We start from the raw sequence: 25,250 nt of genomic DNA on the forward strand, positions 1-25,250 counted from the left end.
TCCCTACCTACAACTTTCCAGAGACAATTCTAATGCCAAACTCTGCCTCTGCCTCCAGAGAAGTCAGGGAGTTTGGAGATACTAAGAATCAGCTGCAGCATCCTAAAGTTATCTTAATTCATTAAGGAAAATCCCTAGAGTCAGGAAGAAATGACTAGAGAAAAGCATCCTCCTGTGCTTCAAACTTCATCTTTGGTTGAAGATTTAGTGCAATATAATCTAGAACTCAAACAAGATTAGAAGTATTCTGGGGAGTGTGTCTAGGACCTGTCTTCCTAATAGTCATATTGGGCAGGAGTATTTGGGCTTATTGGCTTAAAGGATGTCAAAGGATTATATACATTATCTGCTTTGAGAAAGTAGGAAGTAAGGGCTCATATTTGAAAAGAAGCAGGTAAAGAAATGTTGGAAGCATATATTTTAGCTACTTACTCCCAAGTTTTCTTGGAGATTTCTCTCATCCCAGAGTTAGTGGGGACACCAGGTACTTCCATGTGGGGCCTTTGACACCTTTCAACTTTTACTGTTTTTAATAGCAGAGGTAGTAAAGTGTGAAGATGTCAACAATAACAAAAATGAGGATTGACACATAGGACAGGGAGAAAAGTTCACCCTGCATTCCTTGTTGGAAGGCAGTGGCCTGCACATTTTTATTATTTATTTATTTTTAATTTAAGTTCTTTATTGATTCTTTGGGAGTTTCACAGCATGCACCCCAATTCCACTCACCTCCCAGTCTCCCCTATCCTCCACTTACCCCTTCCCACAAAACAAAACAAATAAAAGCAAACAAGCAAGGGAGAAAAAAAAAAAAAAAATAAGAAAGGAACCTACCAAGGACAAAACAAAACAAACAAATCAAAACCCTCTTCACTTTTCCTTTTTTCCTGCCTCTTCAACATGTCTTCATTTTTTTCTGGTGACATTAGTGGCCTTCATGTGTCATATAGCATACCCTTTTGTCCTATCAGCTTTATTAGTAAATGATCTTTGCAAGGAGTTACTGCTCTGGTTCTGGCACACCATCATCATTGGGTCCTCACTGAAGCTCTTCTGAGATATCCCATGGCCTTTCCAAGTCATGGAGATCCTTCAGGAATTGTTCTATAGGACCAGTCCCTTCACCACCTCTGGCAGATCCTAGATGGGGTAGAAGTTAGGGTAAACCAATTTAAGACCTGGCTGTGAGTTTGGGTGGTAGCTGAGCTGGTCAGTCCTGACAACTAAGTTTACCCACTTCATGCCAGGGGGCAACGACAGCTACCATATGCCTATGCCCTCAAGGTTGAATCATCCTGTGGTGATGGTAGGGCCATCTCTCCTGAATGCAGGGGCCAGCTCTCCCATGAGAGTCAGAGCCAGCTCTCTTGCTGAAGTGTCCAGACAGAGAGAGGTAAGGCCACCTTCTCTGGGCCGGTGAAGGATGGGGCTGACTCAGCATGGCCCTTTGATTTAATCTAACATGCTACCTATGGACCCTTGAGGTGGCAGAGGCCATAGACATCACCGCAGACCCCAGCTGCAACTTTATCATAGACCTAGACATGGTCCTTGGCAGAAGCTTGGCCATGGTTAACATTTTGGCTGTGAGTAGAAGCATTGGTCGTTCAAGTTGAGAAGTTTCTGGTAAGGAGCATTGGAGAACAGGGATGGAGATGGATTTCTTTTAGCCAGCCTGGGCCTCTTGTATTCTCATTAAATGTCAGACAATGTATTTTGGTCATATTCATCTCTAGCTCTTCCCAGCACTACCCCAACTGCCTGCCCACCTAACTTTGTGCCACTCTCTTATGAGCACTTTTTTGATAGCCTGGTCTTACAGCCACATCAGTCCTGAATAACACACAGAGACTTGTATTAATTATGAAACTGCTGGCCAGTGACTAGCATTTCTTATTTGTTAGCTCTGTCTTAATTATTAACCCATAATTACAAATATATGTATTTCTACATGGTCTTCTCTTACTGAGAATCCCAGACTCATGAGTACTCTCCTCCTGAGATCACATCACAGTTTTCCTCTCTCCTACCTGTCCCAGAATCCTTCTTGTCTCCTAGTCCCACTTATCTTGCTTCCCTATTGGCTAACACTGTTTTATTAAACAACCAATAATAGAAATATATGTACAGAAGACTTCCCCCATCACTCCTTCTCACTCTTTGAAGCTTATTGAGTCCAATTATTTTTCCCAATTACTCTCAGGGATAGAATCTTCTCTGGAACATGATCAAGGATTTACACTTTTAAAGAAAACCAACTCCTCATTTTCTAGTAGCTATCAAGGCCAACAGCGCCTCAACTACAGATAGACTTTGTATTTACCTTCTCTACTCCCCCACAATATTTTGTCTTGACTTGGCCTTGTGGGGTCTTTTTTCATGCTTTTACAACTGCTAGGAGTTCATAGTGCAGTTGTCCTATTATATCCAGAAACCAGTTTTCTTATTGCCACCTACCACCTATAATTCTTAATATATTTCTACCCCCTTCTTGTGATGATCTCTGAGCCTTGGGAAGAAGGATGTGATGGTTAACATTTCCTTCTGGGCTAAGCATTTCATGGTCTTCTATTCTATTTTTGTCTCTCATAGCATTGAATGTTGGGTGGCACTGATTATTACATTTTTTTTCCAGTAGTATACATGTCACCTTCTAACCCTATGAAATTTAACCATCAATGATGAAGCTTCCAAGTCAGTACCAGTATAATTTATCCATGCTTTATGACTCAAGTATGTGGAGGGTAACCAAGTTCTTAAGGTATCCAAGAGCAATGGCAACAGCTTGTAATGTTTGGGGGCCCATGTGACTCCATTGGCTAACAATTTAAAAAACATAGCCTGTTCCTGTTATTGGGTTGTCATTATTTAAATGGGATGGTCAAGTTGGGGGAGAGATGGAGTGGGAGAGTGATGAAAGATATACCTTGATAAAGAGAGATTATGGGAATAGGGAGGAAGTTGGTACTAGGGAAATTCTGAGGAATCTGTAAGGATGAGCCAAGCTAAGACTCTAGCAATAGTGGAAAGGGTACCTGAATAGGCCTTTTCCTGTTATCATATTGGTGAGTACCCCTGCTGTCATCATAGAGCCTTCATCCATTAATTGATGGAACCAGATGCAGAGATCCACAACCAAGCAGCAGTTTGAACTCTGAGAATCCAGTTGAAGAGAGGGAGGAGAGAATATATGAGCAAGGGAGGTCAAGATCATGAAGGGGGAATCTACAGAGACAACTGAATAAAGCTCATGGGAACTCATGAACTCTAGACTGACAGCTGTGGAGCATACATGGGACCGAGATAGCCCCTCAATATGTGGGAGATAGTTGTGTAGCTTGTTATGTCTGAGGGGCCAGTGACTGTAGGACCAGGATATATCCCTGGTGCATGAGTGAGCTTTTTGGAGCCCATTCCCTATGGTAGGTTGCCATTACATTATTGGAATATAAAATGAAATTAAAATAAATATATAAATACATGAAAAATGTTTTGAAAATAAGTAAAACAAACCATTTAACACAGCTTTAACATCTAGTTTAGGTAAGGTCAACCCAAAACTTTATATAAGCTTAAAGAATTGTGTAGAAATAAAGCCAGTTTTCAAACATTTGGAAGACGATTTAGGTTTGAAGTGCTGGTGATCTAATCTAAGGCTCACAACATACTAGACAAGTGCTGTAGAATTGAAATACTATGGAGCTGTTTACCCTAATCTAGCCTTTGGTTGATTTTTTTTTCTTTTTCAAAATTTTCATCAACAAAAGATTATATTTGTTGAAATAATAAATGATGTTTGGGAGCTTAGTAGTTATTGCTGAAAAAGATGTTTGCAATTTCTTTTCCAAAGCTTTAACATATTAAGAGAAGATCTTATTATGTGGCACAGAATTTGCAGTTCTTCTGTCATGACACTCAACTTTCTTTACTGAACTCAAATCCTCAAGAAATAGATTAAAAATTAATGGCATTATACTTACTCTATATTATGACATATCACAGTGATTTTCATTTATATACCAATACTGAGATACCCATGCATTTATTTTCTAATTTCTGTTTCTTTCAGAGCTTATGTTGGAGCCATCCTCTTATAATTCTGTTAAAAGATGGCAACCTAGAGGCAGAGGAGGTTATATACCAGGGCACACCCTTCCTAAGTACTTATTACAAGATGATTTTCCCAGGCTGCAGTCTATGGATAGAGTTTTACCTTTCTAGCAGGCTGTCATATGTAGTTAGCTATGAAGAGGGAAATGAAGTTGTTAAGAAAATAAGATAGACAGGAAATTGCAGTCAATTTGCAGTGCAGACAAGTAGACATATGAAGGTCCCATTGAGCGTTGCTCAGGCAAAGTCTTTATGAATTAATTATACATTACATGATTACTTAATCACTAACTTATAAATGAACATACTCACCTTTTGACTTTAAAGCTTAGTAAAGTCTCATCCATGTTCTCAGATGAACTGTTACTCTTCAGTAGACTTGATTACTACTAACAACTTGAGTCTGGAAAACTGAAATACCCCACTTTGCTCTGGCTTGGATTCACATATGTTGGTAGCTTGCTTTTGCTTTCATAGCATGTGCACATGCAGTTATCATGTGAGAGTACCAGGCTGCTTTGAGTAATATTTACTTTGGTGACAATGGTGGCACTATTTTTATTTCTACATCTATTTCATATTTATAGACCTTGGGGCCAATTCTGTAAGATGAATGGGTGTTGTACTTCTGAATTTCTGGTTCTTCTTTTATGTCAATTTGAGGTGGGACACACACTCACATACTCATATAGTCAGTGACAAATATTCCTTTGTTCTCAGACTATAGGACATTACTACATATAGTTTCACTTGTTTATAACTATGTGGCAGTGGAATTTCGATTTAATATGGTTATTGAAAGCTTTGAGTATTAAATTTCCAGTTCCAATTCTAAGTTTGGGTGAAAATGATTTAAGGGTAAAATTAAGTGATTTTATGAAAATTTGACTCTGTTTTGTCTCCTCTCACTGTATAATCTTACTTACCTCTTTGGGAAGCAATGCTTGTGGTGGATTTGGAAACAGAGATGTAGCTCTGTTATAGTGCCTGGTAATTTATTCTGTGATATAAGCCACAGAGAATTTCTAAGTGAAAGAATATTTGATCACACTTAACTGTCAGAAAACATACATACACACATACATACATACATACATATATACGGGAAAAAAAAAAAAAAAAAAAAAAAAACACACACACACAAAAAAAAAAAAAAAAAAAATACATACATATATATATACATACATATATATATATATATATTAACATGCAACAATAGTTAATGAAAATGAAGCCATGACTTTGAAAAAGAGCAAAGAAAATTATTTAGGAGGGTTTGGAAGGAGGAAGGGAAAGGGTCAATGATATAATTATATTATAATATAAAACATAAAGGAAACTGGGAGATGTCTCACAGTGCAATGGTACTTGCCACCAAGTCTGATGGTCTGAGTTTGATCTCTAGGACCTAAAAGGAAGAAAGAATCAACTGTTTTTTTCCTGTGGTCTCCACTATGAGGTGATGCTATATCCTATTCTCCCTGCCATGCCATGTGTGCGTGTGTGCACGCACATACACACACACACACACACACACACACACACACACACACACCAAACAGACAAACAAAAATATCTCCCCTGAACCTAAGATAAGTAATTGTAAGAAATACTTATAACAATATTATTGTATTATATTTCTATCTTTTGATGCCTGTGAGAGAACTTGAAGTTTGAAAACTGAGCAAAACCATTCCAGCCCCAAAATTAAATGATAATGTTATATTATGTTCTTGCTGTTTGTATGCTTAGCCAACATATTTTATGGAGACAAACTAGTGATATTCATGTTCTTGGTCTGATGTCTAACATTGACATGAGGATTTAAAGGATAATGGACATTGTCCTGAGCACAAGAATCATATCTTAGTCCTGTGACCATGACCCAGTCCTCATAAGCTGGGGTTTATAACCTCTGCTCTGATGATAGCAACTGGCAGGCCATCTTTAAAGGAACCACAGAGAACAACATATTGCTTGCCCTGACTTTCTTTTCCAGGGAGGGAAAGTCACCAATGAAGCCTTTTTATGCCTAGTCACATTCTTCCCTAAACCCCATCTGAGCAGAACATGCTACAATGTCTCATATTTATTTATTACTTGTCTCCCAGGAGCACACACACCACACAGATCTGTTTTAAGATCTCATTACTCCTCACACATTTTTTTATTATTTAAGATTTCACTGAAGTACTACACCAATATGTAATTGCTGAAAACCATATTTTAAAAATATATATGTGCTATATGACTTTCTACCTTAATATTTTTATGCCATAAACATTCATGCATATACATATATCTATATATATAAAACACATAAAATATATATAACATATATAAAGTACAAATTCCTCAAATGGACCTGTATTTGTCAACATTTTTTTTTCAGTATCTTCCTTTACTCTTCAGTGCCTCATTTTATTTTTTTTCTTTTCTTCCCCTTTGCAAAAAATTTCATCTTTTTTATTGCTGAAATTCCCATGGCTATACTTTCTGCATGCCTGCAATGGCAGTTGCTTCATGGCGATAAAACTACTACAGAATCCTTTGCATGACAGCCACAAAACCCCTCCTTACATTACAGAGACCATATAAATTCCTAGATATGTGGTCTTCCCTTTCCTTAGATAATTAGTTAAAAATAACCCTTAGCTCAAGCAGTTGAAACATACAATCCAGATGGACTTAGGCTGCATCTATTCCACACATGCCATTGGAGAATTGAAAAAAATGTACAAAGAAATTATATCTGGATTCAAATTCTACAATCATCTGAGCACAGGACTTTTCTGAACCTCTGGTGTTAGAAGTTACTGATAACCATGTATTGCATTGACAGTAGTATCTGGTGTGAATGATTTATCAGTAGATTCCAGATCTTTTGTTAGTAGCCATGCTTGTAATTAAGGCTACACCATCAATCTTAGTGCAATCTTTAATTTTAAGTTTTTTTTTTTACAAGAGACTTTAATACAAGTTTCTTCATCATTCTGCTTATCTATACCCCTTTAAAAATTTACCTTCTTTGCTTTTATTCTTTTAGAAGAGTTTATTTAAACTTACGTTTTCAGAGTGTTATAGTCCATGATGGTGGAAAGTGATTGAGGAAGACACCAATTGCTACCTTCTGACTTCATATACACAGGCATGCATGGTGTACACACATGAAAATTTTCACACACATGTATACCATCACAAACACATTAAATCTAAAACAATGTGTGTAGCCTGAATGGTGGCAATGAAGCACAATAACAACACAAATTTATCTAAGGTCTTTCCCACCACAGGGGTAAGGTTGTCACTAGTGCATTATATCTCCCATATGCTCCTTCCCTATTTCATTTTTTCTGTCTTCTCACAAAGAACCATCTAGAAATATGTATTTATTATACCTCTTCATTCCCATTGTTAATTTTTTTTTAAAGTATTACTTTTTATTTTACATACCAACCACAGTCCCCCTTCCTCCCATTCTCTCACTGACACACCTTCCATCATTCCCACCCCTAACCCCCATGCACTCCTTAGGGAGTCAACAAAGTCTGGCATACCAAATTGAATCAGAACCAAGCCCCTCCCCTGTGTATCAAGGCTGAACAAGGTATCTCATAATAGGGAGTAGGCTCCAAAAAGCCTGTTCATGCCCCTGGGATAGGTCCTGGTGCCACTGCCAGCCCTCCTCCACAAACAGGTCAAGTAATACAAGTTCCCCACCTATCAGTCCATACTCTGTGAGCTTCTACTAGCTCAGATCAGTGGTCTCTGTGGTTTTCCCCATCATGCTCTTGACCACTCCTTGTTCATACGATCCCTCCTTCCTTTTTCCGCTGAACTCCAGAAGCTCCACCCAGTGCTTGGCTGTGGGTAACTGCATCTGCTTCCATCAGTTACTGGATGTAGGTTCTATGATATCAATTAGTGTCATCACCAAGCCAATTAAAGGAGGGGAATCTGTTCCTAAACCCTCTCCACTATTGCTAGGGATCTTTTTTGTTTTTGTTTTTCAAGACAGGGTTTCTCTGTGGCTTTGGAGGCTGTCCTGGAACTTGCTCTTGTAGACCAGGCTTGTCTTGAACTTACAGAGATCTGCCTGCCTCTGCCCCCCAAGTGCTGGGATTAAAGGCATGCACCACTAATGCCTGGTTTATTGCTAGGAATCTTAGCAGGGGTCATCCTTGTGGATTCCTGAGTATTTCTCTAGCACAAAGCATCTCACTAACTCCATAATGGATCTATCTATCAAGATATCTCTTTCATTCCTCTCTACCGCTCTCCCTCCCCCAGCTCTGTCTTTTTGATCTCTCATGTTCCCATCCCCCATCCCCTCTCTTCTACCTACCTCCCAGTTTATTCGGGAGATCTTTACTGTTTTCTCTTCCTATACTCTTCCATGTGTGTCCCTTTTATAGTTCCCCTTTTTATTTAGCTTCTGTGGGGTTATGGATTGTAACCTGGTTATCCTTTGCTTTACATCTAATATACACTGATGAGTGAATATATATTTTGTTTGTCTTTTTGGGTCTGGGTTACCTCACTCAGGGTAGATTTGTTGTTGTTGTTATCATTGTTGTTCCATCCTTTTGACTGCAAACTTCAAGATGTCATTGCTTCTTTCCTGTAAGTAATATTCCATTGTATAAATATACCACAATTTCTTTATCCATTCTTCAGTTGATGGGCTTATGTGTTGTTTCCAAGTTCTGGCTAATGCAAATAATGTTGCTATGAACATAGTTGAGCAAATATCCTTGTGGTATAATTGTGTGTCCTTTGGATATATGCCCAAGAGTGGTACTGCTGACTCTTAAGGTAGATTGACTCCCAATTTTCAGAGAAGTCACCATAATAATTTCTAAAATGGCTGTACAAGTTTCACTCTCACTAACAATGGAGGAGTGTTCCCCTTACTCCATATCCTCTCTAGAATAAGCTATTCTCAGTGTTTTTTATAGTAGCCATTCTGATAGGTATACGATGAATATCAGAATTGTTTTGATTTGCATTTCGTTGATAGCTAAGATGTTGAGCAAGTCCTTAAATGTCTTTCTGCTATCTGACTTTCTACTGTTGAGAATCTTCTACTTAGAGCTGTACCTCATTTTTTTGTAAATTGCAATATTTTGTATATTTGTGTCTAGTTTCTTGAGTTCTTTAAATATTTTGGAGATCAGCCCTCTGTCAGATCTGGAGTTGTTGAAGATCTTTTCCCATTATATAGGCTGTCATTTTATCTTATTGACTGTATCCTTTGCCTTACAGTCGCTTCTCTGTTTCAAGAGATCTCATTTATTTATTGTTGCTCTCAGAGTCTGTCCTACTCGTGTTATGTTTAGAAAGTGGTTTCCTGTGCTAATGTATTCAAAGCTACTTCCCACTTTTTCTTTTGTCAGGTTTAGTGTATCTGAATTAATGTTGAGGTCTTTGACCACTTTGACTTGAATTTTGTTCATAGCACTAGACATGGGTCTATTTGCATTTGACATTCAGTTATGCCAGCACTGTGTTTTGAAGACTTTTTTTTCTTTTTAACCCATTATGCAGTTTTGGATTCTTTGTCAAAAATCAGGTATTCATAAGTGCGTTGATTAGTATCAAGGTCTTTGATTCAATTCCATTGGTCAAACTGTCTGTTTTTATGCTAGTACCAATCTGTTTTTATTACTGTAGCTCTAGAGGAGAGCTTGAGGTAAAGAATGGGGATGCTTCTAGATGTTCCCATTTTGTACAGGATTGTTTTTGTCTACCATGGGTTTTTTTTTGTTGTTGTTGTTGTTTTTCCATATGAAGTTGAGTATTGTTCTTTCAAGGTCTGTGAAAAATTGTGTATTGTGTTAGGATCTTGATTGGAATTGTATTGAAGCTGTAGTTTGTTTTTGGAAAGATAGTCATTTTGATTCTGTTGATCCTACCTACTCAAGAGCATGAAGGATCATTCCATTTTCTGATATCTTTTTTAATTTCTTTCTTTAAAGACTTAAAGTTCTTATCATATAGGTCTTTCACTTGTTTGGTTAGAGTTACCCCAATATATTTTATGCTTTGTTTTTTTGATATAAAGCTGTTGGTCTGTTACTAGTGTTTCTTATTAGCTAGCTCTGTCTTAAATACTAACTCATAGTTACTAATATATGTATTTCTATATGGTCTTATCTTAACGATAATTCCAGACTCATATCCCCTCCTCCTGAGATCACATTGTGACTGCACTACATTCCCCAAATCCTCCACCTCTCCTAGTCCCACCTGTCTTGCTTTCTTATTGGCCAACATTGCCTTATTCATTAACCAATAAAGAAACATATTTACAGAATGACATCTCCTATCACCTCCTCCTTTCTATCTAAAATAAAAAAGTTTTAACTTTAACATAGTAAAATATATAACAAAGCAGTTATCAAATAAGAACTATAGATAACAATATTTTGTTCATTAACATTTAGCAATATTTAAAGAAAATATTCCATCATCTATTCTATCTTTGTGAGACAAAAGTCTCATATGTAACTATTATTTAATCTTAACTAAGGAAAACTATAACCATAACTATCTGTTCTCAGTTGCCTCAAAGACCACAGAAGGAGAATATATAAACTCTAGAAATGATAGAGACATTTTGCTATCTGGACAGTCATCCAAAGTTCTGTAAATTGGCACATCTATCTTTGGCCCATAGGCCACAGTGTAGTGTATCTGGCAGACTTCTCCAGCAAAGCAGGAAATTTCTAACTGTTCCACCTGTGTTAGCAGTTTGTCAATTATTTTTCTATGAGTCGTACAGGATGTCTGGCAGACACTTCCATGAAACAGGAACCCTGTAGCACTGTCCACCTTGGTTTATCAGTCACTTTTCTGTAGGTCCTGCATGTCAAGTATACAGCATAAAGTCAAACAGTCCAGACAAGGGCAGTATCTTGTCCAAATGGCTAGTCTTGCCATATTGGAAGTAAACTCCATAACGAGTTTCTTCGATTTCCATTTTCCTTTCTGATTCAGATGGCGTTGCCATGAGCAGTTGTATCTCACTGTTAAGAAAGAGCCTAAACTATTTAACTGTCATATTCTGTAGGCCTTTAAAAAATTTGAAGAATGCCTATCCAATTGAAATTTATCTCTGTATATGTAATAAACCTTACCAACCTAACTATAAGCTTTGACTATTGTAGGTAACTATCTACAATCTGTACTCAATTATACATTACATGTTTAAATGAGCTATACAAACACAATACCTAAAGAAGAGGAGAAATATACATACCACAAAATTGACCTTAAAGTTAAATGAAAATCCATTCCAAAACAAAGTATTCATTTCTATACCATAATCACTTTTTTACTTTTAAAAAGAGATTGGTTATGATCATTAACCATTTATAATCAACCTTATTTAGATGAAAACAAACATTTATAGACAATATTTGGAAATATGGGTGTCATTTTCTCTAAATTACTTCCTGCTTATTTATACCATGGGGAATCCTAAGAAAGACACAGAAATCCTGGCTGTAGTAGTCTGCAAGACTGCCTTTTTCTGGCTGTTTTGAATTTTGGATCACCTGGAACACTATTTCAGGGGTCTTGCTTGATCACACCATGTTAGTCTAGAAGTAATCCACAGCTTTTCATTTTCTGTGGAAACAAAAATAGAAATTCTTTTCCCAAGTAACTTGTCCTTAGATTTAAATTTTGAAGTCAAATCATTTTTAAATATATAAATTGAATTAATCCAGCAGCATTTCTTTTAGCAGTTGTTATTTCCTCCGTAGTCAAACAATTGAAAGACCGCACAATAGCATAGAATATCCAGACTCTCTGTGTATTTTTTTTTCATTTTTACTTGGCTTTTTTTTATTACTCTATTTCTTTTCCTTTTATTTACTTCCTTTTTTGAGACAGGCTGTCCTGGAATTCACTCTGTATACCAGTCTGGCCTTGAAATCATAGATATCTGCTTGCCTCTGCCTCTAGAATCCCAGTGCTAGAATTAAAGGCATGTGCCACCACACCCAGCTTCTCTTCTTTCCTTCCTTCCTTCTTTCTTCCTTCCTTCCTTCTGTCCTTCCTTCCTTCCTTCCTTCTGTCCTTCCTTCCTTCCCTTTCTTTCTTTGTTCCTTCCTTTCTTTGTTTTTTCTTCCTTTCTTAAACCTCTTTATCCTGTTTCTTTTCCTCCCCCAAGCCTACATAGTATATTTTAAATCACACTGTTAACTTTTAGAGGTTTTTCTTTATCTGTCTTTACTGTAAATATTTATTTTTTTCTGGCCATAAGTCTTTCATTTGCTAAATAATAACACTGTTAAAATTAAAGCAGCAGCTGTTTTAGCTGCTGTCTTTTCAGGATGGCGGGGTGCTCACTTCCTTGGTCTATGCTGCCATTGAGCAGCATGCTGCCAGCTTGGAGATGTGGTCACTGACACTGCCAGCTGCTCATAAACACCATTCAGTTGTTAGCAGGGCCTCTTTTAAAAGAGCCATACAGGTTTTCTGCTTATGTTGAGTCAGGAAATTTCCCTTAAAGGAGCTGCATGAGTCTCGGCTTGTCTTTATCAAAACAGAACCTGTCCAAGAAAAATGCTGCTACCAAGAAGCCTTGCTTGTCTTTGTTCTTTGGTTTCTAAAATCCCTTTTTAAGCTTTTGTCAAATTTTAAGTGGAAGTTCTTAGTACCCACTTTGCAGGCACCATTTTGTTATAAGCATTTTTCCACCAGCCTGGTCCCACAGCCGTGAAAGCCTCAAATAACACACAAAGACACTATATTAGATATGAAGCTGTTGCCCTGTTACTAATGCTTCTTGTTGGCTAGCTCTGTCCTAAACACTAACTCATAATTACTAATATATGTATTTCTACATGATCTTATCTTACCAAGAATGCCAGACTCAATTCCTCTCCCCCTGAGACGACATAGTGACTCTCATTTTGAGTTATTTGTGGCTGTTGTAAATGGTGATATTTCTCTGATTTCTTTTTCAGCCCATTTATCATTTGTATATAGGAGACTACTGAATTTATTGAGTTGTTCTTGTATCCTGCCATGTTACTGAAGGTGTTTATCATCTGTAGGTGTTCCTTGGTTGAATTTTTGGGTCACTTATGTTCTTCCCTTCCAATTTTGATTCCCTTGATCTCCTTTTGTTGTCTTATTGCTCTAGTTAGAACTTCCAGTACTATATTGAACAGATATGGAGAGAGTGGCCAGCTTTGTCTTGTTCCTGATTTTAGTGGGATCTCCTTGACTTTCTCTTCATTTAGTTTGATGCTGGCTTTGACTTTCTGCATAACGCCTTTATTATGTTTAGGAATGTTGTTTGTATCCTGATTTCTTCAAGACCTTTATCATGAATGATTGTTGGATTTTGTTGAGGTTTTTTCAGTGTCTAATAGGATCATCATTTGTTTTTGCCTTTCAGTTTATTTATATGGTGGATTATGTAGATTTTTGTGTGTTGAACCATCCCTGCATCTCTGGGATGAAGGTGCCTTGAACATGGTGGATGATGTTATTTGATGTGATCTTCGATCCAGTTTTCCAGTATTTTTAGTATTTTTGCTTCAGTGTTCATGAGGGACAGGGACATTGGTCTTTATTTCACTTTCTTAGTTGTGTCTTTGCATGGTGTGGTTATGACAATGACCATAGCATTGTGAAATACTTTGGCAATGTTCTTTCTGTTTCTATTGTGTGGGACAACTTGTGGAGTATTAGTATTAGCTCCTTTCTGAAATTCTGGTAGAATTCTGCACTGAAACCATCTGGCCCTGGGCTTTGTTTTTTTGTTTTGTTTTGTTTTGTTTTGGGGGGGGTGGTGGGAGACTTTTGATGACTGCTTCTATTTCTTTGAAGATTATAGGTCTATTTAAATTGTTTATCAGGTATTGATTTAATTTTGGTATGTGATACTGACCCAGAAAATTCTTTTAAATTTTTGAATTTTGTTGAGTACAGATTTTTGAAGTATGACCTAATGTTTCTTTGGATTTCCTCAATGTCTGTTGCTATATTACTCTTTTCATTCCTGATTTTGTTAACTTGGATATTTTCTACCTGCCTTTTGGTTAGATTGATTAAGGGTTTGTCTATTTTGTTGATTTTCTCAGTGATCCAACTCTTTGTTTCATTGATTCTTTGTTTTGTTCTCTTTGTTTATATTTTATTGATTTCAGCCCTCAGTTTGAGAATTTTTGTGATTTACTCCTCCTGGGTGGGTTTGCTTCTTTTTGTTATGGATCTTTCAGGAGTGCTGTTAAGTTGCTAGTATGAGATTTATCCACATTCTTTGTGTAAGCACTTAGTTCTATGAAATTTAGTCTTAGCACTACTGTCACAATGTCCCATATGTTTCAGTATGTTGTGTTTTGACTTTTGTTGAATCTAGGAAGTCTTTAATTTCTTCATTTTTTCTTTGACCCAGTTATGATTCAGTTGAGTACTGTTCAATTTGCAAGACTTTGTAGGCTTTCTGTAATTAGTGTTGTTGTTGTTGAATTCTAACTTTAATTTATGTAGGACTGGATTTGTGGGTAGCTATTGTTTAAATTTTTTTGTTTTGTTTTTTTTAATGGAATATCACGTTTTCTCTGTCTGTGTTGATTGAAAAAATGCTGGATATAGTACTCTGTGCTGGCATCCATGGTCTCTTAGTGTCTGCAGAACACCTATCCAGGATCTTCTGGATTTCAGAGTTTTCATTGAGAAGTGATAGGTCTGCCTTTATATGTCACTTGGCCTTTTTACTTTGCAGATCTTAATATTATCTTTATCCTATATGTTTAGTATTTTGGTAATTATATGTGAGGGCATTTTTTTTGCCCCAGCTTATTTGGTGGTCTGTAAGCATATTTTATGTTTAAAGGCATATCCTTCTTTCGGTTGGAAAAGCTTCTTCTATGGTTTTGTTGAATATATTTTCTGTGCCTTTGACCTGGACTTCTTCTATCCCTATTATTATTAAGTTTGGCCTTTTTGTGGTGTCCTGGATTTCCTGGATGTTTTGTGTTAAGAATTTGTTGTATTTAATATTTTCTTTGACTGATGATCTTATTTCCTTTATTGTAATTTCTGTGCCTGAGATTCTCTGTTCCATCTCTTGCATTCTGTTGGTTATGCTTGCATCTGTAGTTCCTGTTTATTTATCCAGATTTTTCAGTTACAGAATTCCCTTGTTTGTATTTTCTTTATTGATTCTATTTCAATTTCCAGATCTTGAACTTTATTTTTTCTTGGTATTCTTGGCATTCTTTAAGGGATGTATTGATTTTCTCCAAATTTGTTTTGCATTTTCCTCCATTTCTTTAAGGGGATTTTTCATTTCTTTTTAAAAGGGATTCTATTATCTTCATAAAGTTGTTTGTTTTTTTTTTTTAAGATCATTTCCTTCTGCTTCATCTGTTTTGGACTGTTCAGGTCTTGCTGATATAGCACCATTAGTTCTAGTGCTACCATATTACTCTTTGTGTTGCTAAATATATCTTTACACTTCTGTCTACCCATTTCCTCCTCCAGTCAGTATAGGCACAGTCCGAACTCTGGTGATCACTCTTCCTCCAGGTGAAGTTGGGGCCTGTGGCTCTGGTGGTTGCTGGTGAAGTTGTCCATTCAGGTGTCAGAGAAGTCCATGGATCTGGTGGTCACTGGGGCAATAGAGGATAGTTGGTGGGAGAGGGTGCTGCTGCCTGGTCTATGGGTTGGGGAATAGCAGGGATAGGCCCTAGAGAGCAGGATCTCAGATTCTTGCCTGTCCCTTCGGGTACAGGCATGGGTCCAATGCTCACTGGTGAGGCGGCAGGGAATCCATTTTTTTTTTTTTTTTAAACCAGCATTTCTCTACCTTGTATACTGAATGCCCTCAAGGACAGGGATGTTACCTGAGTTATCATGGAGAATTTGCTACCTATCAGGGACTAGGACATTTCATATTGATGTCTTGGACAAATACTGCATGTCAGTTTTTGTAGCTGTCACAAAGGAAGGAAGTTACTCAGAGCCTTAGTCACATTTCACTCACTCATGGACCCTAAACTGGATCTTTTGGCATGTTTTGTGAGTTCTGGCTTTCAGAATGAACATCTAAAAACTGAAAAATCTCTAAAATTTCAGTCTTCTTAAACTCTTGTTTTGGGATCTCCTTGAGAACCCAGTGGCACAGCTGCCAGGCATAGTTTGTAGACTCCCCTGCCATGATCTGTAATGAAAGCATTTGACTTCTTCATTTTACTTCTGGTTAATATATACTATATCTACTTTTCCAGAGAGGATGCCACAGACAGGAGTCTGGATATATTTATGTATGATCCAAATTTTCTTGTTGTCTCTCTTCTTCTAAGTAGAGACCCATTCCTTGTCAAAGTGTCTTTAGTGTTCTCATTATGAGCTTGCTGGCCTTTTAAAATGGCACTTTTATTTTGATCAGACCTAATGTGGAGTAAACTTGATTCTTTTAAACTGTACAATGCTTATGAGATATTTATTTATTTATTTTGGTATCACTGAGAATAATGAGGCAGCTGTGTAAATTCCTTACCTAATGATCCAGTGATTTTAGTAAATAAAGAGTGTTTTGTGTAATAAATGTGGGGGTGTGTGTGGAGGAATTAGGAAAAATGGATTATCAATATTCATACTGAATGAAAACAAACTTTTGTCTCCTCTCCTCAAATCTAATTTCACTACATGAAGCAGTGAAGTCAGAAGGAATTGTGGTTGATTTTTTTTTCTTTAATGGCATATAATTGGCAAAGTTCTTTGCATTTATTGTGCACAATGTGATATCTCAATGTCTGCATTCATTGTGAAATAATTAACCCAATCAAAGTAATTAACATATCCAACACCTCATACTGATATTTATTTTTTGCCCACTGAAAACTTTCAAGTTCCATCCTATTAACAACTGTCAATAATGTGACACATTATCATTAACCTACAGGCACCTGTGCTGATACAGCTCCTATTCCAAACTGTATACTATGTGTGGCTTTTTGAGGCATCATACATACATTACATTAGACAATATTGTCCATTTGTTTCTCACTTATTTTCAATTCATGTGCTCTCCAGTTCATCTGTGTTGTCCTAAAGGACAGGATTTCTTCCTTTGTTATGGGTAAATTACATCACATTATATATACATATTGTAGTGTCTTTATCCATTCAATCTTGGATATTGTGAAAAATGGATATCAGAATTCAAACACCTTTCAAATAAACTGATTTAATTTCATACATACACATACACCCATACCCACTTACCCACCCACCCACACACCCACACACACACACACACACACACACTCACTGATTTCATGTCATATAGACATATGTATATGTATATGTACATATACATATGTCTATATGAGAACTATATATACTATATGACCAAATAATCACAGTCACATAGTAAGTAAATATGTTGTAGTTTATTTTTGTTTTTTTATTAATAACTGTTCTAATTAATGATTATTCCAACAGTGTATAATGGTTTTCTATTCTCTACACTTCACCCAAACCTATTATCTTTTGTCTCTTTAGTAATAGCCAGTCCAATAGGTATGAGTTGATATATCTCTGTGTTTTAAATTTCAATTTTTCAAATGATTAATAATGTTGAATACATTTTTAATATATTTTTGGCTATTTGCATATCTTCCATAAGTTAACTTCAAAAAACATGTGTTTTCCCCATTAATTTTGATTTTTCTTGAACTTCTTAAAAATATTGAGTATTAACTGCTTATACTAGGTATATGGTATGTAAATGTTTTCTTCCATTCTAATGGGTGATTTTTCCTCCTTCTTATTTTTTTTTCTTTGTAGAAGCTTTTTCGTTTGGTGAGATATGTCTGTTTTTGCTCCTAATATCTGTGATTTATAGTCTAAGCCCTATAAACCATTGTTGAAATGGATGCCACAAAGCCTTTTTCCATATGTGTTCTTCTAATAGCTCCAGGTTTTAATTTTAATTCTTCAGGACTTTTTCTGTTAGTTTATTGTATACAACCATAGATAAGGACCCACTTCTTGTCCTCTGCAAGTGGATAGCTACCACTTCATTAATGAGACTTTCTTTCCCCATTGTGTGTCCTTGGTATTAATATTGAAAATCCAGTGGGGAAGAGGTTTTGTACACAGCATGGCTCCAGTGATACAATCATTTTAGACTTGTTGCCTTAGACTTGGAATAAATAAATCTGTTGTTTAAGTCATCAAGTGTTTGGTTCATAATTCCAGCAGCCTTAGAGAAGTAGGTGGCAAGAAGATTTGTATCAGGAAGACAAAGTTAAAGCCACTGATCTTCTGCAATTAAAATATCTGGATAAGGCTTAAAATCTTTGATTGCTCTTCTCATATGGGCTTAGGGTAGGCTGCCCTTTTCAATATTTGTGACAGGCTAGTCAACTGATAGTTTCATTCATTGATTAATTTATTCAATAAGTATACACTGACTTCTTTCTGTGCTCTAGATAGTGTGGGAAGAAAATGTCTTCCCTGACATTAAACAATTGTTTTAAGTGGACCATTTCCTAACATTAAGCAATTTTACAGCTAATTAAGAGACCCATTATTAAAGTGATTTGTTAAATTTTATTTTATCTGATTATAAATGCTCTAATTGGAGAAAATGTTAATTGAGAACATTTAGGAAATATAGATTGGCAAAAATAATAAAATAAAAATAATTCACTATTCTGACACTGAGATTTAATCACAGTTAATATTTTAATGGATTTCTTTCCACTCTCTTTATAAATAGTTTGTTCATAAGAATTGAATAATATATAATCTTGAACATTTTATTGTTCACATATTATATAAAACACCATTGCAGTTACATTAGCAGTCCTTTCTAATGAACACTAGTCTCTGGCTTTGTAGCATTTATGTTTCAGTAAATTTCCTTGTTAATACAAAGACAATCTCCTTGGATATTCTGGGTACAATATATCAGAGCATGGGAAGAATCAAGGGCAGACAAGACTAAATATAATGAGACCTGTAGCCATCACAGGGACATTCCAGGTAGCAACGAGACAAGCCAGAGGAGAAGTTTTAATTAGGTGCTTAGAAGGATCTGTTGTCTGTCTGTCTGTCTATCATCTCTACCTATCTATCCATCATCTATCTTTCTATATATTTATCGGTCTGTCATCTATCTAATCTGTCATAGTTATTTTCTATTGTCTGTCAATATATAACTACAATTTATTTGTTAGCTTTGACTTTCAATAATTAAAGTATATATATATATATGTGTGTGTATATATATATATATATATATCACATACATCATCATTATTTTTAGAAGGATCACACAGTATAGCTTGCATTAATTTGTATTTTCTCTTTATGTCAAAACTGTTCTTATGAGACATCCTGTTCAGTGTGCAGTGAACATATTTTGTCATAGGAGTAGAAAATGGTGCGTCTGGTCATATGAATTTTCCAAATTGTGGTGGTCACATTTATGACACAGCCATGCTGTTGTTTGAGCCTTAGTGAGTTCTTATGCTTTACTCTGGAAAACCAGCACTACTTCTGCCAATATTTGGAGATCCCTTTGGTTATAACTTCAACATCAGTTCCCACACTGGAATTTTGGAGTCAAGCCTTTGGTCAGTTTCCTTGCTTCTGATAAGTTGTATCAAATTACTTTTTGGCTTAACACTTCTTCATGAAGTATGCTGGAGTGCCATGGCCTGGATGGGTGCTCTACATTTCCTAAGGATGGTAATACATTTTGAGCTATAGATATTGACTTATATTGAAGTTGGGTTTCACACTACTGAGATTTTAGCTGATGCTGCACTGAAATGAAAGGGATAGTGGGTAAACTGTGGTACAATGGAGATAATGGAGCATTTATTTCACCAAGTACCTTTTGACTAGGCTTATATATCTGATGATAGCATGTTGTACACTTTAAATATGCACAATGACATCTATTCCAAACAGAAGAATACATATTACCAGCTTTCAAAATGCTTTCCCTTTTGAGTCCCTGTGTCAGAGCTGGGGATTTGGTTGCCCTTATTATGCTAATACTGATGTGTGGTAAAAATCTTATTAAGACAACTTGTGCTGTAAATGATTCAGTTATACGATGATTTTGAGGAATTTGGTAAGCACTATAAATATAGAATATCTAGCACTGTTTAAAGATGAACAAGATGCTATTCTTTTTAAAAGTCCATAGTAGTAGAGAGAGGTAAGACTTGCTCATACCCATGAATAAGCTCACAAAAAAGACAGAAGAGCCTTGGACGTCCTTTCTTATAAATTTATGGAGAGAGGAGGTTAAGCTAATGCTGTCTTGAAAGATATGACTTAGAGAGAAGCTTGCAAGGTTACATGAGATTTTAATAGCTGGAGTCCAAAAGGTCATAGGAATAACATGAAGGATAGAGAATAGTGTTCAGAAAGGATACACATTTTTGGTTAATTGTGGACAGCATAGTCTGGTTAGGGCATAGGGTGAATGTGAATGCCTTTATCCAGCCTGCTAAGAGATTTGAAGCTTGCTCTAGTGCAAGGTTCTTCGTGGGTATTCCTGTCTTAGTGCACTTTCTGCTAGTAATGCTGGTGACAATTTTCAGTGGTGCGATTTTTCAGTCAAGAAAGAGGAGGAAGAAAAAAAAAGCAACAAATAAGGAGTAAAATGATTTCCATGAGATGGAACTTGTGCAAGGTAGATGGATAGAAGGTAAGAAAGAAATGGTAATTCTGACTTTGTCCTTTCAGACATTTAGATGGCTGGCTTCTTTTTTGGCTTTCACAAACATACTAAGCAAATATTTTTTTTGCTAGATATGATCTTGGCTATCCAACTAATGCCTAACCATTCCTAGCTTCATTTAACATTTATTTAGGTAACTTTGATGATAGTTCATTGTGAGTCAGGAGTCAAAATATAAGGAGGTCAAGTACCTTGTTCCAGTTCACATGCTTTTTTAGTTATCTAGCTGTAGGTATTATTTACATCAGTCATTGCCAAATATTTCTACTTCCCATTCTGAATCTGTGGACTACCTGGATCCGGATAGTCTCATTCTCATAATAACTCTTCCTCATAGCCTTAGGCCTATTTGGTTTGGGTTGACATTAGCGATGAATGCCCAAGAGAATTACATGCTTTATTTGTACCTTATTTTCTGCATGTTCTGCAAACCTATCATCTTAGAAATAGATAGAATGGCAGGGTTCATCTGGTTCAGTTTTCACTCTAGATGAAATTTGGCATCTCTGAAAGACAATCTTTGCTTTAAGATTTCACTGAGGTGCTCCCTTTGGCAGAACATATATTAAAATTAGTACGATAAAGAAAAGGTTAGCATGGCCCCTGTGCAAAGATGACATGCAAATTTGTGAATCTTTCCATATTTTTTTAAACTATGCTCACAAAGACATCGGCAGTAGATATTCCCACTTCACCAGAATCCAAGGGTAAAGCAGGACAAATATATTCACAATACCACCAAAACCAACAAATCAAAAACAAACAACCATACCATCAACAATCAATGGTCCTTACTTACCCTCAACATTAATGGTCTGAACTCGCCTATAAAAAGACCCAGGCTAACAGAATTGATATGAAGACAGAATCCATCCTTCTGCTGCATAAAAGAAACACATCTAAGCCTCAAAAACAGGCATTACCTCATGGTAAAGGGTTGGGGAAAGATCTTCCAATTAAATGGACCCAAGAAGCAAGCAGGTGTGGCTATCCTAATATCTAACAAGATAAACTTCAAACCAAAAATCAATCAAAAGAGATGAAGACTGTCATTTTGTATCTATCACAGGAGAAATCCATCAGCACAAAGTCTCAATTTTGAACATCTATGCCCCAAATACAAAAGCACCCACATTTGTAAAAGAAACGCTACTAAAACTCAAAGCTCACATAAAACCTCATACACTCATAGTGAGAGACTTCAACACCCCACTCTCACTGCTAGACAGGACCACCAGTCAGAAACTTAACAAAGAAACAAAAGAACTAACAGGAGTTATGTCTCAATTGGGTTTAACAGACGTCTACGGAACATTGCAACCAAACACAAAGAATATACCTTTAATCTCTGCTCCACATGGAAACTTCTCTAAAATTGACCACATACTAGGTGACAAAACAAACCTCAATAGATCCAAAAAAAAAAAAAAAAAAAAAAAAAACAATTGGAAATGTCCCCTGTATCTTATCAGACTACTATGCTTTAAAGTAGGAATTCGACAACACAAATCTCAGAAACCCTACAAACTCATGGAAACTGAACAATGCGCAATTGATCCATACCTGGGTCAAAGAAGAAATAAAGAAATTAAGGACTTCCTAAAATTCAATCAGAATGAGGACACAACATACCCAACCTTATGGGACACCTTGAAAGCAGTGCTATGCTACGAGGCAAATTCATTGCACTAAGTGCCCATATGAAGAAAACGGAGGATATTCACATTAGAGAATTAACAGCACAACTGAAAGCCTTAGAACAAAAAGAAGCAAACTCACCCTGGAGGAATAGATGCCAGGAAATAATCAATATGAGGGCTGAAATAAATAAAGTAGAAACCAGGAAAAAAAAATAAAAAAACAACAATGTGCAAAGAGTTGGATTTTTGAGAAAATCAACAAGATAGACAAAACTTTATCCAAACTAACCAAAAAGGAGAGAGAGAACATGCAAATTAACTAAATCAGAAACAAAAAGGGGGATAATAACAATGGATACTGAGGAAATCTTGACAATTTTCATGTCATATTTTGAAAATCTGTACTCCACAAAATTTGAAAATTCAAAGAAAATGGACAAATTTCTGGATAACTATTACTTATCAAAATTAAATTAAGAACATATAAACTACTTAAATAGACCGATATCCCCTAATGATATAGAAGCAGTCATCAAAAGCCTCCCAACCAAAAAAAGCCAAGGGCCAGATGGCTTCAGTGCAGAATTCTATTAGAAATTCAAGGAAGAGTAATACCAATACTCTTCGAATTGTTCCACACAATAGAAACAGTAGGTTCATTACCAAATACTCTTTCTGAGGCCACAATTACCTTAGTATTCAAGCCACATAAAAACACAACTAATAAAGAAAACTACAGACTAATATCCATCATGAAGATTGATGCAAAAATACTCAGTAAAATACTGGCAAATGAATCCTAGAACACATCAGAGAAATCATCCACCATGACCAAATAGGCTGCATCCCTGGGTTGCAGAGATGGTTCAACATACAAAAATATCAATGTGATCCACCATATAAAGAAACTGAAAAAGAAAACCCACATGAACATCTCACTAGATGCTGAAAAAGCCTTTGACAAAATTCAACACCCTTTCATGATAAAGGACTTGGAGAGATCAGAGATAACAGGAAACAGGAACATACCTAAACATGATAACAACAATATATAGTAAACCAACAGCCAACATCAAACTGAATGGAGAGAAACTTAAGATGATTCCTCTAAAATCAGGAACAAGACAAGGCTGCCCTTTCCCTCCATATCTCTTCAATATTGTACTTGAATTCCTAGCTAAATCAATAAGATAACAAAAGGAGATGAAGGGTATACAAATTGGAAAGGAAGAAGTCAAACTCTCATTATTTGCAGATGATACGATCGTTTATATAAGCGACCCAAAAAAAACTCTACCAGGGAACTCCTACAGCTGATAAACACCTTCAGCAAACTAGCAAGATACAAGATGAACTAAAAATAAAAAAAAAAAATCAGTAGCCCTACTATATACAGACAACAAAGGGCCTGAGAAAGAAATCAGGGAAACGTCACCTTTTATAATAGCCACAAACAACATAAAGTATGTTGGGGCAGTGCTTACCAAACACGTGAAAGACCTATACAGCAACAATTTTGTGACTTTAAAGAAAGAAATTAAAGAAGATACTAGAAAATGAAATGAACTCCTATGCTCTTGGATAGGCCATGATAAATATAATAAAGATGACAATCTTCTCAAACTAATCTACAGATTCAATGCTATCCCCATTAAAATCCCAGCAAAATTCTGACCTTGAAAGGATAATAATCAACTTTATATGGAAAAACAAAAGATACAGGATAGCCAACATAACCCTGTACAATAAAGGAACTTCAGGAGGCATCAACATCCCCGACTTTAAGCTCTACTACAGAGCTATGGGCACAAAAATAGTCAGGTAGAACAATGGAATCGAATCAAAAATCCTGACATTAACCCACACACACCTATGAACAGCTGATTTTTGACATAGAAGCTAAAAGTATACAATGGGAGGAGGAAAGCATCTTTAACAAATGGTGCTGGTACAACTGGGTGATGGTGTGTAAAAGACTGCAGATAGACCCATGTCTATTGCCATGCACAAAACTCAACTCCAAATGGATCAAAGACCTCATCATAAATCCAGCTATTCTGAACCTCTTAGAAGAGAAAGTGGGAGGTACCCTTGAAAAAATTGGTAGAGGAGACTGCTTCCTGAACATAACTCCAGTAGCACAGACAGTGAGATCAACTACTAATAAATGGGACCTCCTCAAACTGAGAAGCTTATGTAAGGCAAAAGACACACTTCACAAGACCAAACACCAGCCCATAGACTGAGAAAAGCTCTTCACCAATCATACATCTGACAGAGGGCTGATCTCTAAAAATATACAAATAACTCAAGAAACTAGACAACAAAACACTAAATAACCCTATTAAAAAATGAGGTACAGAACTGAAGAGAGAATTCTCAATAGAGGAAATCAAAATGTGTGAAAGACACTTAAGAAAGTGCTCACCATCCTTAGCTATCAGAGAACGTGCAAATCAAAACAAACCTGAGATACCATCTTACTCCTGCCAGATGCAGAGACAGCTCAGAAACACATAGAGACAGCTGATCTGAATAAGTTGGAACTAATAAGCCCCCAGATTGATAGCTGGGAATCCAGCATTGGACTGCCTCAGATCCCTTGAACATGGGTCTCAGTTAGAAGGCCTGGGTGCTCTAAGGGACCTTGGACAGCGGAACCAAGATGTATCCCTGGTGCACAAAATGTTTTGGGGAACACATTCCCCATGGAGAGATACTCCCTTAACCTATAGGCAAGAGGGAAATCCTACTCCCTGCTGTAA

At 36.4% G+C, this 25,250-nt stretch overlaps 1 non-coding gene across 1 annotated transcript; it reads left to right on the plus strand.

The window, feature by feature from the left end:
* Positions 1-21,386: 21,386 nt before the first annotated feature.
* On the plus strand, positions 21,387-21,493 carry LOC127238193 (U6 spliceosomal RNA). The gene has a single exon (XR_007835909.1). It is a non-coding gene; the product is annotated as a U6 spliceosomal RNA (small nuclear RNA).
* Positions 21,494-25,250: the final 3,757 nt, after the last annotated feature.

This window comes from Phodopus roborovskii, unplaced genomic scaffold (assembly GCF_943737965.1).
Source record: "Phodopus roborovskii unplaced genomic scaffold, PHOROB, whole genome shotgun sequence".
Classification (NCBI taxonomy): domain Eukaryota; kingdom Metazoa; phylum Chordata; class Mammalia; order Rodentia; family Cricetidae; genus Phodopus; species Phodopus roborovskii.